Source organism: Callorhinus ursinus, unplaced genomic scaffold (assembly GCF_003265705.2).
Source record: "Callorhinus ursinus isolate GAN/ISIS: 27379988/994484 unplaced genomic scaffold, GSC_fseal_2.0 scaffold6, whole genome shotgun sequence".
Lineage (NCBI taxonomy): Eukaryota > Metazoa > Chordata > Mammalia > Carnivora > Otariidae > Callorhinus > Callorhinus ursinus.
The window spans coordinates 22,152,776-22,169,698 of NW_027397068.1; the positions used below are offsets into that span (position 1 = coordinate 22,152,776).

Here is a 16,923-nt window from a genome sequence, read left to right on the forward strand (position 1 = left end):
TTATAAAGGTCTGATACATTCTCATTAAATCTCTTTTCTATAGAACAAATTATTGCTACATTTTAGGATATAGCTAAGCACTCTGGCAATATTTACGTTTCCTAGGTCATTACAACCTGCTTTTATTAAGTGTCAGTCTAAATGGAAATTTTATAAGCATAACATTCTCTATCCTGATGTGTGGAAAGCTTTTTCTATTATGATAATTTTTCCATTAATTGCTTCAATAGAGGTTCAAAGTGTATTTTTAATGTTGTAACAAATTAAAGGAAAGTTCTATTATTTTTTTTCCTTAAAAGTAGATTCCATCATAAAAATTGAGTATCTTCATAGAGACTGAAATCATAGTTGCCCTCATGGTACCAAACTTCTGATGAAAAAAATAAAAAGGATGTTTGTTTTCTTTTAGTGAGAAAAACAACCTCCTAGAATTTGAAAATGTCTTATACCCACATTTATTTTTTTAAAGATATAGTATGAGGGGAATTTTATTCTTTTGCCTAAAAATAGAGATCGTTGACTAGTTCCAGTATTTTGGTATTAACCTAAGATATATGAGAAACTTTATTGGGAGGAAAATATCTAAATAACTTTAAAATGAAGATACTCTTTTCTCCAAAGTATATCCAGATTAAAAATAAAATACAACCTAAAAAAATTACAAATATTATGCTTTATTCTCAGGGTGAAGATGTTGAATTAAACTTTTGGAACTTAATAAGAAAATGTTATTTTTTTAAATAAAATGTGTACTATTCTTTAAATTATTATGTTAATCATGTATATATGTTTTTTCAATATATGTTTTCTAGCTGTCTTTATCATTCTTTAATTTCAGGATGGATGTCTTATTATTTGTTCCTCAAAACCATTTTTGAATGATTTTAAGAAAAGTAAATCAATAGGTATCATGACAATATTAACACTTTTACTTAGCACTTAACTCTAAGACTTCTACTAATATGTCCAAGGATTACTGTTCTCCTTTATATATCAAACCTACAAAAATTATCTAATTTTACTTAGGTATTCTTTGTATTTCTGTATGATTCCCTACATGACATTACATGTCATCCCCTGAAACAAAGTGCTGTCTGACTTCTAAGTAAGTTATAGAGACTATTGAAAGACAGTTAAGTACAAAGGAAAGGTTATTAATTTCTTGTCCGGGGAGGCAGGGGCTCTTAGACGGAATTAACTTTCAGAAGATGTAACAAAAAGACAGGGTGTTAGGAGGAATACAGGTTTGGGTTCTTTTCTTTTCTAGCCAGGAGTCCATTCCTCCTCAATTCTGTCCTTCTGAACTGGCAGGTGATTTAGTAGGAATGGATGAGTGATGGAATAAAAATGCATTGATAAGAAAATGAGAAAATTAGCCTATTTATTGAAAATTCTGGGCATTGTGTATAGAACAGATTCTGAAATCCTTAGGAGAATATTCAATGCCAACACTCTTACCTTTGTTACAGTCATGAAGTGCTTTCCAAGTGTCATAATACATTTAAAAAATGAAAATGTTCACATATAAGAGATAATTACCCCTTCATTTGTATATTTTTAATTTACTGCAAAATATAAAAATTTCACCAGAAAACTTGAGATGAGATTTAAAAGTGAGAGCATTTTTAAAATGAGTGAGCTAAAGATAAATTTACTTGTATGAGCACTTTTTGAATAATATTTCTTATCTAAAAATGTGTACTAGCTATTTATTTTATTTATAAATAGAGCATGGAACACAAACCATTTTGGAAGTAAACATGAAGTTTGCCATTAAAATAAAAATGTCTTCAAGAATGGATACAGATTGATTACTTTTTAAAAATTCTCTTTTGGAAAATGATAATATCTTTCAAAATCACACTATATAGCATTATATAATGACATGAAATATGTAAAATATTTCATTATAAACTATTAAGTCTTAATTATAAAATAGCACATGATTATTATAAACATAAAACCAACATGGGATCTGTATAAAGATGTTGGTATATTTATGCCTTGCATGAGTATTATTTTTCTTTTTCATTTGAGATCATATTGTAAGCATTTTCCCAGTCATTAAATGTTTAGGAAAAGGAACTAATAGGCTATTTCCACCATGAATGGAGTCAGGAAATTAAGCGGAGTCTAGTTAGAAAAGAAAGGAATTATAGCCTGGCATTGTGGTGCTGGCAACATTCCCTCCAGTTAATTCATGAGATCTCGGTGTTTATATATCTCTTGTTCTTTTTTCTCCCTATGATCCCATAAAGAAATGGGATCATCAGCAAAGTCCCTGGTACGTGGAGCAAGACCTGTTATTATCAGTATCATAGTGATTTGTCAGTATGTAAGATCATAGTGCTTAGACTTTTCACATTCTTTCTTCATGTTGAGCTATAAAAGGAAACAATGGACTGGATTCATAAGAGTTTTTCTGGTTGAGTTAGCATCTTTACTGACCCCTGGGTTAAGTGTTTGTCTGCTAAGTGACTATTGAATACAAGACCATTTCTCCGGTACTTGTGGTTTCTTCTATGGTTTGGGGTCATCATAATAAATATGTTAATGTCATTAGCTCAGTAAAATTTTTATCTCCATTTGGTATAAATCCAACCAAGAAACCAAGTTGCACAATACATCCAAGCTCAATCTCTTTAAGGAGAAAGTTAAAAAAGAAGTCCAACCCCCTTCCTTCACAAATAAGGGTTTTTTTTTTTTTCTATCTCATGATGTCACCTTCCTCACACTTTCCCCCATGCCTGCGCACTACCATCCAGTCAGTGTGCTGACTCCTCCCCAGACATGAGCCATTACTATAAAACCCTTTCTTTACTGTGAATTGTCTGCTGAGTATAAACACATACATGTTTCCATGCTCCTGGGAGTATGGACGTCCTCTAAGTGGACATTACCACTGTTCTTTACTGCATGACGAGATGACATAGCTCCCAGTCTTCTGCCCAGATGTCTGCCTTCTCCAAGCATAGTTCCCAAGGGCAGTGATTCACGTTTTTGAATCCATCAGAGCTGACAGTGGTTGTATTTATTATTGATATATTGAGTTTGCAATAATCTCAATTCAAGAGAACAAAACCCAGTAGAAATACCTCAAGGTAGTTTTAAACAGTCTAACTATGTCTTAGAAATCTTTCCCAGTTCCCCCATTATGCCCATGTATATTAATACTAATGGACCTATACTTTATCTGGTAGTTTAAAAGTATCATTTTTTCTTATATCGATATGTAATACCACACATATTCCTTGATAATGTAAATTTAAAACATAAGTCAATAATGACTGTATTGGTTGGCTATATTATTTGGATTTCTACAGGGAGGTTACTATTTTGGAAATATAAACTCTGGATGCCAACTGCTGTCTCCATTTCCTTCCCCATCTCTTCACATCCATCAGTCAGTCATCAAACACTTCCAAGTCTGCTGTCTCAATACTTTTCTTCACTACATTCTTTTCACCCCCAGACCCATGCCTTAGTTAAGGACCCCATGATCTCTCCTCTGGCTGTTGTAATAGTCTCCTTCTTGAAGTCTCACTCCTAACATCCCTCCTCTACACTTACCTTCTTTCTGTGTGAACATTGCTAATGACTCCTTGTCATTTACTAGATAAAATTTATATCCATTTGCCAAGCCTGCAAGACCCTCCATGATCTGGCTTCTGCTGCTTGTCCAGCTCCTATTTGCCTGCTCCCTGCTCTTTGAAGCCACCCATCTCACCACAGTGCTGTGTCCGCCTCATATCAGCACAGGCTGGTTCCACTGTCTGAATGCATGGCATATTCCTACTTGTGCTCTAATTTTCAGGTCATCTGTAACCTTTTGGTGATTTTACCTGTGTGCTCTTTCATTTGTGCGTGTTTTGTTTAACTGCATGTTGAAGTTTAACACTGGTAGTTTTGTGTTCACATCTCTTTTCCAAAAGACTTGTAGTTCTCTGGAGGCAAGACCTAGGTTTCCTCATCCTTGAAGGCCCTGTACCCAGTTAAGTGCCTGGTACAAAGTGAATGCATTATGAGGGTGTTCATAATGAAGGAGGGCCTGCCTGACTGAAAAAATGTGTGTGTTAATTTATTTTAATCACATTACATCTATGTTCTAATCGCTAGGTTCTCTCATTTTCCCAAATATGTTCTAGAGAGCCTTTTTTTTTAATTTATGTACTTACATTTAATTGTCAAGATATCTAATCATTTAGAAACTGCAATTAGGCTACTGTCAAATATTTGTTAGAAAAATATCTTAAAAGGCAAAAGCTTAGAAACACTTTTGATTAAATAGTGAAAGTTTAGTAAGTTAGAAAAGGAGTTTCCCTTCTCCTTTACAAAAAAATGAACGTGTTTATGAGAGATGAGTCTTTACGTATTTAAGTTCCAATGTCCTCTTAAAAATTATTCTTTTGTAACAACAGACCATAGCCCAGAAATTTTATAATTTCTTTCATGATTTGATTAACTTTAAAGATCAATGTCTTGTATACCCAATTCACGACAGGGAGTTAGCTTATGTACGAAGAGGGCACTAGTGATCACTCTGCTACTGTACAAAGATTTACCTTTAGGAAATAGAATCACAGAGAATTCAAGTATGACCAGGCAGGCTTTCATGTTCTCCTGGAACTACAAGTCTGTCCTTGCCACTGTCTTCTTAATTAGCTGGAGCTATTTTCTTCGATTCTGTTGTAAAGAGAATTTAAGACTTTGCCAGACAGTGGATCAAACTAATTCTCCACTTTTTAATCAATAGAGGCATTTTGAAAGCGTTGACTTTATCTTATATTCCACTAAAACACCAAAGGTGTAAAAAGTGGCAAAATGAAGAATTAATTACTTTTTCTTTGATCAATTTTAATTGTGTGTATGCTGTGTACTCCGAACTTGATACCAGGCACTCAGGGTTTGGTGATGAAGATAATATATCTATTTCCTCACAGATCTTAGGGAATTGACCAAATTAGAAGATAGTGTATTACTGATCACATCTCACATCTTAGTAGTACAAAAAAAATATTCAAACTTTAATTGTTGACTTCTTCCCAATTTTGTGTTTCTTTGGTTGATTTAGTTTCCTAAATCTTCCTTCAAAATTGTTAAAATTCCATTTTCTATTTTATTTTTTGATAGCAAGAGACAAACATATATTTACCAGGAGTTTTGCATAATTTCTTAGTGTTTTGCTGAAGTGTGTAACATTTCACAATATTTATCAACATAACTGCTAGTTTTATTCTTGTCTTTACCACAGAAGAAATATTTAGGAGTCTATATCATAATCAAATGTGACAGAAGTATTTGTAGAAGATATTTCAGAATATGTTAGGAAGTCATAAGCACAACACTCATTATATTTGTATATGATTGATTTAATGAATAGTAAAAGGACAGGGAGTTTGTGGCATGAATAACGGAATGTCACTATATTCCTTCACTTTATATACCTATTAATCTTCCATGATATACTAGGCTGCAAGTTAAATCTGAATATAAATAATTGAGACGACCTAACAACCTCCATTGTTTCATTAACATACAGCATTCCATTTAATTGCCTTTTCTCATTGACAGATTAAATAATCAGCATTTATCTAAAGCTGATAAAGAGTTGGAATTTCCATTTTAAGTAATTGTTCCTTATGTGAAAAATGGCAGTTGCAATGAATCATTTCCTTCATAATCATGTTATTTTTTAGGCCAATTTTTAAACTTTTCACTTGGAAAAAGGAAGGTTGAATCAGGAGACTTTTTTTACCCCTTCCACCCTCAAGAACAAAATTTATCTGTAAAGTACTGATCTTAGATCATGCAATACACACTTGTAATGGATTAATACATTTTTGTTTACAATTTCCCTCAGCTTCTTATTTTATATTTAATGGCTAAATAGTTACATATAGATATAACCAATTACAGATGATATAAGGAAAGTAAGTACAGGGCACAATATAAAGGGAATACAAGGTGGTTAAGAAAATAAGCAATAAGCAATAAATTCTTTTACTAGAGCAGGCACTCGGGTTAGAAGAGGGCTAACAGCAAGTTTGACATAGTGATCATTTTCCTGGATTAGAGGAAAATCAATGGGGAAACAATGGGACAAAAGGTGGGATAAAATTTTTGCAGAGCAACCAATTAATAGACAATTATAAATGCGCAACGTTTAACATGTAGTAATACAGGATAAAGTCAGGTGGTTGAAATTATGTAAAAACAGAGTAAGCGATGGCACTGAGGCATATAAATAATAAGTAATATTATTACTCAGATACAGATTCATAATGAACTACAGAAAAATTCTGGCTAAGAAAGATTAACAATTGCTATAAACCATAGTACTTTCTCTTTATAGGATCTATTTTTAAAACAAAAAGAAAGAGTGGATCTATTTCTAAAATGTACAGAACATGTGTTTTGACTGTTTACATTCAGAATAAAATACCTAGAGCTAAGCTACGTTCTGTATTTGGAAATAGGGAATGGACTGACAGGGAGTGATAATTACTATCAAAACTATGTTTTTTCATATTATTCCATTTTATTCATAATTTAGGAATTTATTTTAGGAATTTTGTTATTTTTATGATTTTGGAATTTATTTTAAAAATATTGAAAAATAATAGATAAAAGATATCTTAGCCTCATATAGTCTTTAAATAAAATACATTTTTAATTTTTTTAAAGTTTATTTATTTATTAATTTATTATCTCTACATCCAACATGAGGCTTGAACCCATGACCCTTAGATCAAAGTTGCATACTCTTCTGACTGAGCCACACAGACACCCCAAATTTTTAAATAATAAACAATAACATAAGTTTCCATTTAAATACTTGCATTTATATACAGTTTTATATAAAACAAATAATACAAAAGTATATGTTTATTGTATTTATATAGATTTATATTACTTTTAGATACTATCATGAAAGGTAAGCTATATTCTTATTTATTTACTAGAAAGACAATGTTAGTGGCCATAATATTATCAGGCTAATTAGCATTTATAATATATGGCCTCAGGACACTAAAAATATAAAAAATTTTGACAGATTTTTTATTAAATAGTGACTCAACTATAAAATATGTACATATAAACATGTAACATATTTAACTGTAGATATTGTTAATTTTGGGCAGTGTATGTCTGTCAAATTTTAACAAATTTTCCTTCTTCACTACGGTGATTTATAACAAATTTCAGCTTGTTTTGTCATGCTCAATTTCAGAAGAATTATTAAGATAGCTAGAAAATATTGCAAATAAATCAAGAACATGATATGTAATGAAATTTGTGTTATATATAATAAATAACAACCATACTGGGTTTATTTTCAGGTAGATATATACAACAGATGTTTTCTTTTTTGTTTTTAAATTACCTTACCAATACAGAAATTCTCTTGCCTGTTTGATCCAAGAATTATCTGATTCTGTTATTAGAAGTAGGAGCAGACACATATATGAAGTGTGAATATTGAGGACATTCGAATGTATAATAGCCCTAGGAAGTTTGATCCAAACAAACTTTGAATCTGGCTCCTGATGCATGTTACCTTTTGTATTGACAATTTCTACTATGAAATGACCTAACCATAAAATGTATTTACACTTACTACATCCTAGTACTATTATTGTCTCACGACAACATCATGGGGCAGTTATAATCCTCATTTTATAGACGCAGGTACATAGAATAGGTAGATCATATATAAAGGAAGATCCTGGGACTATAGTCTGAAGCAAATATAAAGGAATCCTTAAGCATCCAGAGGTAAAAGTTAAGCATGATGGGTTAGAAACCAGCAAAAAAATGTTTCATTCATTGTTTCTTCTTCAACTTTAATGTATAGGGTTTAACTCACCAATTTGGGGTGAGTTGGTGGATAGTTGGTCTACTAAACCCTCCTATTTTCTTCCCAAATAAATTAAACTAATAAATAGGGATCCGAAGCCAGCATCTGAATCCCATTTTCAACCCTTTCCAGTAATGTTACCTTAGGCAAGTTACTTAACCTCTTTGGGCCTCACTTGTCAAATAGAAATAATAAATTTTAGCGTGTTGTTCTAAAGATTGAAAGGGATAATGAATTAACATATAAAAATATTGGAAACCTACCTGGATTTTTATATTTATAAATTATATTATTGATTCTTCTTAAGCTCCTCGTGCCTTCCAAATATAGCACAAATTTTGATATGGTGCTTATAATTTAATTAATTCAATAATGGGGGTGCCTGGCTGGTTCAGTTAGTAACATGTGCAACTGTTGGGCTCAGGGTCGTGAGTTTGAGCCCCATGTTGTGGGTGGAGATTACTTAAAAAAAAATTCAATCATATTATTCCAACATCACTTGTTATCTCTTATATGTGTTAACACCATAGTAGATGTGTATGTGTATGTATTGGATGATTAATTGACATAGAAAATTTAGGAAGATTCATACAGAATCTACTTAGTACTTGAATCTAGTAGTCTTTTTAAAAAAGGTACCCAATCACAATAATTTGAAATGTGCTATTGGAATGACATATCCCTATTTTGAACAAGTTTCTAAATAGTTAGAAGTGTACAAAAACTTCTGTTTGTATGTGTCACTCATTTCCTCCCAATGTCAGGCCCCTTCTTTTTTAGATTAAAAAGATGGCTTTTTGGCATAGAATTAAAAGTTGTATTTTTGCTTATTTTTTTTATGTCAGTTATCAAAGACTGTTAAATCTATTTCTATCTTAGAGCAAGAACTTTGGAATCAGAATCATCTGACTATTGAAATTGAGATCTACTTATTACTTCCTTTATGAAATTCTGCTAATTACCTAACATCTCTGAGCCTCAATTACCTCATCTATTTAGTGGAAATAGTAATGCCTACAACAAGGTGTCACTGTGAAGATTAAATACGTAACTTTGATACTGCTCAAAGACAGTGTCTGGCACATAGTAAATCCTCCAAAAGTGACATCCATTTACCTCAAGACAAATATCATTTCTGCCTCGTAGTGTAAGTGATATTTCTGTTCAGAGTAAAATTCATCTTTCTCAAAGTCTTCTGATACCCTGTTTATACAAATATGACAAATGAATAAGCACACAAATATGTATGCTTAGTAGAATAAGTAGTTGCTTCCTCTGATGCGCTGGATGAAGTTAAGTAAATGAATGAACAAGAATCATTGCTAGTTTTACTATCAAATTGTTGATGTTAGTTTCATAACACTGGTACCTAAGTAACTATATTTACATTAGAAAGATATTTTTTTTAAAAGTGTAGCCTATGCAGTTTTGTGATACAAAGTTTTAAGAAATGGTCAAAGACTTACTCTGATGCACTAATACCCAAGATATGCTTGGCCAGTACTCTTTAAATCTACATTAATAAATCAGAAGAATATTTCAGGCAAAATGAAATGAAGAGTTTTAAGGTGAATTTACCTAAAGGATATTAGGAATTCTCTTTCTTTATTATGCAGAGAGGAAATATTATGTTGATCTTTCATTTGCCTTTCTAAAAGAATTCATAAATATTTTATTCATTAATCTTCAGAATACCCTGTGACCAAATTGAACCAGAAGGGAAAAGCAAAGTTATTAAATAGACACAGATGTTGAAATGGTACCAGATCAGTCCTTCATGAAAAATGCCTGTGTATTGTTACTCATTAATTCCTTCTCCAAATAGTTATTGAAAACCTATTATATGGAACGTGTGGTATTAGATCATATGGATGATAAGAAAAAATATATATATATAAACATAATGAATTATCAGTTTGGTAAGGGAAGTAAAATACATCCTTAAATAATAATAAAAAAAAAACCACTGACATGTAATGAGGAATATATGTAGAAAATAGTGTGTTTGGATAGATGGGAGTTTACCCACTTTTTGTTTAGGCCGTAATTGCAACTTCACATAAAATCACTAATTGAGAACGTTACATGCCCAGGAAGAACAAGGCGAATATTATTTCTGACTTTACAGATGATGGAAATGAGGCTGAAATATGTTTAGTATGTTGTCCAAGGACATTTCAAATCAGAAGGTGGAGCTGAGCTTTATGTGTAGGCCTTTCTTTCCCAGAAAGTCTCGTTTGGTGACTCTCTGCAGGTACATTAGACTCACTCCAGTGGAGGCGGGAAGCTGTAATTCAAGCCTACAGTAATAATGACTGGAAGTAGAGCAGAGAGGGCTCAAAGGAATGATTGAACAGGGAGACTTTTTTGAGATGGGAAAGGAGAATAAGGAGACAGGAGAGGCCTTTGAACTTTCCAGCTTAGGTAACTGGGAGAACACTTAAGCTTTTAATAAAAATGGGGCCATCTGGAGGACTAGGTGGTTTGGAAAGGGGATGGTGCTGATTACAGACATGTAGGATTTGAGATGATGACAATACCTAAAAGGAGAGGGGTCTGGCAAAAATTTGGAAGCTGGAATATTGTTTCTCATTGCAGTAATGTCTCAGTTTCCTTGTCAGAAACAGAGGGAAACATCCCAGATCCGAAGGGCGTATGTTTACAATCCTTCATAGAAAAGAATCTAGCCAACCTGTTTGGCCTCCTAGGCTAAGCAACCCGGAAAGTGAGAAAATTTAAGCCATACTGAATATTGGTTAAGGAATTATTGCATCTTTTAGTGCCTTTGTTTCTCGGCAGTTGTACCCGAACAGCCTGAGGCTCACCAAATGTGTCCTGGCTCTTGGGAATATGCCTTGCGAAACGAGATGTTCATTTGAATTCTGGTGCTGTCTTTCAAGGAAAGTATTACTCCTGCTAAATGTTGCTTTTAAAAATCAACTTCTCAGACTCCATTCTTCAGCTTTAAATATTTATTCCTCTCTCCAAATCCTTTAACTTTATCAAAGGGAAAGGGAAATGAATAAGTGAAAAATTAGACAGTGAAATACCTTTAAAATATAAACTTCTCTGGCCCCTAAGGAGTGTACACATAAATTTAACTGACAAAAACCATGCATAGTTTTCTAGATTTGAGAGTTTGCTAGACTACAATTTCATTTTAAGTAAATTCGAAATAATCAAAATAACAATAAGGTGAAAATGGATGTTACTCATTTGGTCACTTTTAAAAGTATCATAAATATGTTGAATGTTTAATATTATTTAAATTTTATTGTATGGCTGATACTGTAGAAAATTTGTAAACTAAAAAATTTTGTGGAGGAAAATTAAAATTTTCTAATTATTAATGACATGACATGACAAGCCAAGAGAATGACAGCTAACGTTTTAGGAACTAGTAGAAGCTCTAACTTGCCTTCCTTTAACTGATTCATAAGAGTAACCAAAGCTCGCTCTCTATCCACTGTTTAAAATAAACTAATTGATGTCCATAGCAACCTGAGAATTCACTGCTAGCAGCCTACTCTATCAAGTTTCTGTATATTTCTCTCACAGTTGTATATTCTTTAAAAAGGTCAGTAGTGATTCTTCCAAAACCAGTTTATGCTTGTTGTATTTATTAATGACATAATTCAGTTAAATATTGCATAAAATAGCGAAATACAAGGGTAATTCAGAACTGTTCCCATGAAAACTAAGTTGATTACATTGAAAAATTTGGCAAAGTCAAGCATCTAGATATTTTTTTTTATATTATTGTGAGCAAGACAGCTCTAAAAGGTGGATTCTGCACATAGTTTGTTTTGCAAGTCTCTTTATTCTTCTTTCAATTGGAAGAAACCAAAACTGAAAATCGTGGCTAATCCATTATGTTTGGGGCTTATGCAAAACGGGAAAGGGGTTCTAAGCAGCAGACCCATGAAAAGGGTCTTGGCTCTACATTAATATACTTAGGGATAGATTTACAGTTAGATGTTTACTTTAAAATAAAACTTTTAAAGTATATATGCTTTAACCAACCATCTTAATTAACTGGCCAAATGTTAGCTTTGCTTGCTTTAGAAAAGAAGTCATCCATGCATTTATTTCTATTAATTTTTTGTGCCCTTGTACATATTTCATTAGGAATGGGATCATAGGGTATATAGTTTGCGTGATGTTTTCTTATTAAACTAACATTTTTAAAAATCTGCTGTGTGTTAAGCACTGTTCTTGCTATAGAGTTATAGTGGTAAGGATGGAATTTATCTTCTATTTGGTAAATGGAAGAATAAGTTAAAGAAAACTAGTGTAAGAAAATAGAGGGTGATAAGGGGTGGGGAAGGCTCTTTTGCTAGAGTGTTGCTAGGAGCTGATGTGTGGGATAGGTCCAAATAATAAGAAATAGGTAGCCTTGCAAAGATGTATCAGAAGAACATCTAGGCAGAAGGAAAAAGTGCAAAATCCCTGAAATGGAAACAGGTGAGTTGAGTTTATCAGTGTACTAAATAATTTGGAATAAGAGGGAAAATGATAGAAGAACAGAAAGTGGTCATGAGATATGTGATTTAGGTCTTTGAAGGACATGTAAATTTGTATTTTGATCAAAATGCTGGGAAAGGCCTGGAGGGATTTTACAAATGAGTATTGGACTTAACTGGTCATTGGTTGTTAGAACATTTTCTTTTTATGTACATCTCTTTGTATAATAGAACAATATTACTTCAGAAGGAATAGAAAAATCTTTATGAACACTGTACATATGTTTCTAGCGGTGACAAACTGAAGGAAACATATGTTCGGTAAATGTATCAAGTTGTATGAAAAAATAAAACCAGTGACAGTTAAAGTAAGAATTCATGGTTTTAATATGCTACCAATGTAAGACGGTAATCGTTTATAATTGCCAGCAAATGACAAAGTTAAATGTGGTAAAAAATTTTTGCATAGCAATTAATTTCTCCATCTGCTTTGATGCTTTTTAAATATTAAATATTGAACAGACAGTTTTTTAAATGGCATTGTTTTTGTGTCTTTAATGAGTTATTTAAAATAAATTCTTTAAGAAGTGCAATGATACAGAATACATCAACAGTGTTAGGAAATATGTAAGGAGACATGCAGAATTCTAATCTTCTTGCTGGTATTGTATTCAGTATTTTGCCTTCATCAGTACATACCCACAGGAACACAGCTGGACAGAATATCTTTCTGTGATCTTTAGCAGCTCTGTATTGCCCCATAAATGACTCAGCTATGAATCAGTGAATGTGCTTCAGGCTTTGATTTTTGTTTTTAGTTCAAAGATTGAACACCATGAGGGCACCACCCAGAGAGAGATTTATCCTGTTTTGTTTCAGATCTCTTATGGTAAAAACTGAATTTTCTTGTCTTTGTTCTACCAAATATCTTCTATGCATAATTTAAAAAATAAGCTGTTTTAAAAAAATATATTAGGGAATACTAACCAGAATAAGATAAAACTAAAGTAGGTTTCCCCACCCTTTAAAACATGTACTACTACCCCAAGAAATGTCTATTGGCATGTTTATTATTCAAAAATTTTATTTTCTCATATTGTGTATTTGCAAACATCTTTGTATACTACACAGTACTTAAATAGTTTTAAAATTTATAATTCAGAATATATCAAATATAGTGTCTGCTTTGGTCCTCCATGAAGCAAATCCCAAAATGAGATTAGATGTACAACAGATTCATTGGCAGATGTGCCTGTGAAGGATAAAGAAGGAGCAAGCTAGAATAGGTAGTCTTTGGTCCAAGATGCAGGTCTGAAATCTGTGAGGCGAGAGAGGAGGGTTAGAATTGGATAGGAAAAGCCTGAGACTGTGATGCAGAAATTCTCAGCCATGCTGAAGGGGATTCCTTAAGCCAGAGATTCCACTAAGAAAATCTTGTTTCAGGAAGGACCGAGCTGGTTCTAGCAAGCCTACCAGCTCAGTCATAAACACAGTGGTGTATATGAAGGTGCAGAAGCTGGAGGCTTTTAATCAGCTAAATTTCCTGTAGCAGTTTGTCTTGAAGGAAGATTCAAGTAGTAGGGCATCTCTATGGCCATCACACATACATATTCTGGGCCTCTTAGTGGAGTTATTGTTAAGAGATATAGATTTTCTTTCTTGGTTTCCTTAGTTTATAATGCTCACCCTTAACTGACCAGGTGCTATAAGTGTTATCAGGTGAGAAAAAGAGGAGGCACTGTATAGCTGCATCATGGGCTCTGGATTAAAAAACAACAAAAATAGCAAATCAATTAATCAGTCTTAAAACATATATCCTGATTACAGGATAGTATAGGCTTATATGTGTTTACAAATGAATAAACATGTTTTCATTTGACACATAATACTATTAAGAAGCTAATCCAAAATTGTAAGAGGGTTATTATATTTCAATGAGGAATGCCCAGCAGTGTCCAACAAAACAGGGAGAAAAACTTGGAAGTAAGCATGGAAAATCGTATAGTCAGACAACAAGGCACATAGATTTAATAACTGAGTTAACTGAGAATAGTCATGTGACCTACACAAGCATTATATAGTTTTAAAGAATTGTGATAGTATACTTCCACTGAAACTAAAACTCTATAGCAGAAGCAGTGAATAGGATCTCCTACTCTGAGTTCTGAAGGGTGCTCAACTTACCTTATTAATTAATAAATCATAATTTAGTCTTTGATTATGAGGTCTTTGATTCACAAAATCACAAAGATTGTTGGATTTTTCAGTATTTCTAGATGATAATTTATTATAGTTATTTTAAAATTTATTATTGTATATTAATATAGCTTAAAACTCTTAAAACAGAGTATAGTGAGTGCTGATCATGTGTCAGGCATTGTCCTGGTTAATGCTGATACATGGGGCAAGCAAATCAGGTGTTCTCCCTTTGATGGTTAGTTAAAATTTCATTCATTCACACCTTAAGCAGACCTACCTATCAGTTTTTTTTTTTTTTTTTTACTTTATTTTATAAAAGGATTTAAGAAACTGTTCTCCAGCTAGTATAGAACAATGCTCTAAAATTGAAGAAGGGAAATTTCCATTAAGTAAATAGGTAGCTTAGCTCCGGTGTCATCCTCCCAAGCTGAATAACTGGGCTTCACAGGGTCTAAGTATTTAAACTGATGGCTCTAGTGGTAACTGGATTGTGGGGTTAAAACATTATGTTTGTGATTTCTGGCTAGCTCTTATCTCTTAGCTTCAGGTTTTGGCACAGACCTAGGATGGCAGAGAATCATCTGCTTTCTCTGTGGGATAGAAGGCAGAGAATTCTTGCCATTAATGTTCAGCCTTGCTCTCATAGGAGTTTGTCTATGCTCCTGGAATAAGCAAGAATTGGTTCTGGATGAGAAAGAGCTTCTTGACAGTGTCAATGCAGGGATGTTCTGGGTTTAACCTTAGCCTCTGGGAATTGTTTCATGAGAGGCAAAACCTCATACAAAACATTCATCAATGCCACTGTCAGAGATAGTTGGTCTCACACTGATTTTATCAGGATGACATTTACTATGTTTTAAGTAAAAGAAGAGCCCATTGATGAGCCCTCATTGTGAAGTCTTTTCAAATAGGAAGCACTTAAAATGTCATCTCCTGGGATGACTGGCTAGTTGCAGAGAGTGAGAGGCAGGAATGGTGAAATGGGAGAGCAGGGGTTTTGTAGTCACATGCAGACCTGCATTCGAGTCCTGGCTTCGCTGCTTGCTTGCTGTGTGTTTTTAGAAAGATGACTTGAACCTCTGTTTTCTTGTCAATGAGATGGGCTTATAAAGTTATATCACAAAAGGTGATTGTGAAGATCCAATGAGACCACACGTATGCAAATGTTTTGGAAATGCCTACTGCTGAACATATGTAAAATGTTTTCATATGTAGCATTTTAGTTTGAATCAAGAGTGATTGGACTTTGTGATCTAAGTTATTTCTCCTTTTTTAAATAAATCTTTGAGTCATATTTAATCTACAGATTAAAAACAAAGTAAAAACTATGATACATGAAAATTTGTTTGGGGCTGGCTCTAGTCCCTCCTGTGGCTCACTTGCTTTCCTAATCCTGAGAATTCCTTACTTTCTATGTGGGCCCATCTTAAACCTGAGGTCTATATGTTCCAAAAGAGACAAACTGATAGCTAATAATCTTGATAAACTCTCTTTGCATAGTTGATATTTGGAAAAACTATTTAAGATATAAATCTGCCTTGATCCACCGCTTTTCAACTAGGGCTCACTCTGTACACTGCTTGAAAATTAATAGGCATTTTGACAGCTGAGTTGAACCTTCAAAACAATTCTGGTGACACTTCGCCTTCTCTTCCTAATGTTAAACCTGGAAGAAAAGAAATGAGTCAGAGCCATCACAGATGTAGACTTCAAAGTGGAGGCTCAGCTGTGTTTATGAGAGTGAGAGCTCAGGTTAGTTGTGAATGGGGGAGATAATAAAAAAGTTCCTGATGATATGGCACTTATTACTGTAACAATTACTAAGACCCTGTATCGTGTAACTCTTTTAATGAAGATCATTGAGACTTTCTATATCTATTTCCCTAACCTAGGAACCAGAATGAAACACTGGTAAACCATTAATTTTTATATTTTAGGAACCCTGCTGCTTTCTTTATGTTTTTTCTTTCCTTTTGTTATACAAGTAAATGATCAGTCTCTGGCATTTGGCTCAGAATATTTCAGGAGAATATTTCTTCTCTCAGGAGATGATTTCCTGTGATGAAATATTGGAGCATTACTACTCCTTTGCTTCCACGTCTATTTTGGTGGACCCCTTCTTGTCTTCAGGGTTCATCTTGAGTATCACACTTCCTCAGGGAAGTTAATGTCAGGGAATGTCCATCTAATTCATTGCAGACACAAACACACCCCGAGTCACCTGCTTCCCTACCCTCACAGTTTTCATTTCTGTTTATGTGTTAATTGTCTAATTGCTCTTCTTCCAATGTAAGGTCCATAAAAGCAGAGATCTTGCCGGGCATGGTTACCACCGTAGCCCCTGCCTCTAGAACAAACTCATTTACTAAATGAATAAATGAATGAACTTCAGTTTCATCCTCT

The 16,923-nt window shown here is 33.4% G+C and overlaps 1 protein-coding gene across 7 annotated transcripts in view; it reads left to right on the forward strand.

Annotated features, from left to right (window-relative positions):
• GRIK2 (glutamate ionotropic receptor kainate type subunit 2) overlaps window positions 1–16,923 on the forward strand; it is a 778,198-nt gene that overhangs the window by 406,300 nt on the left and 354,975 nt on the right. The gene's annotated exons all lie outside the window — the stretch shown is intronic.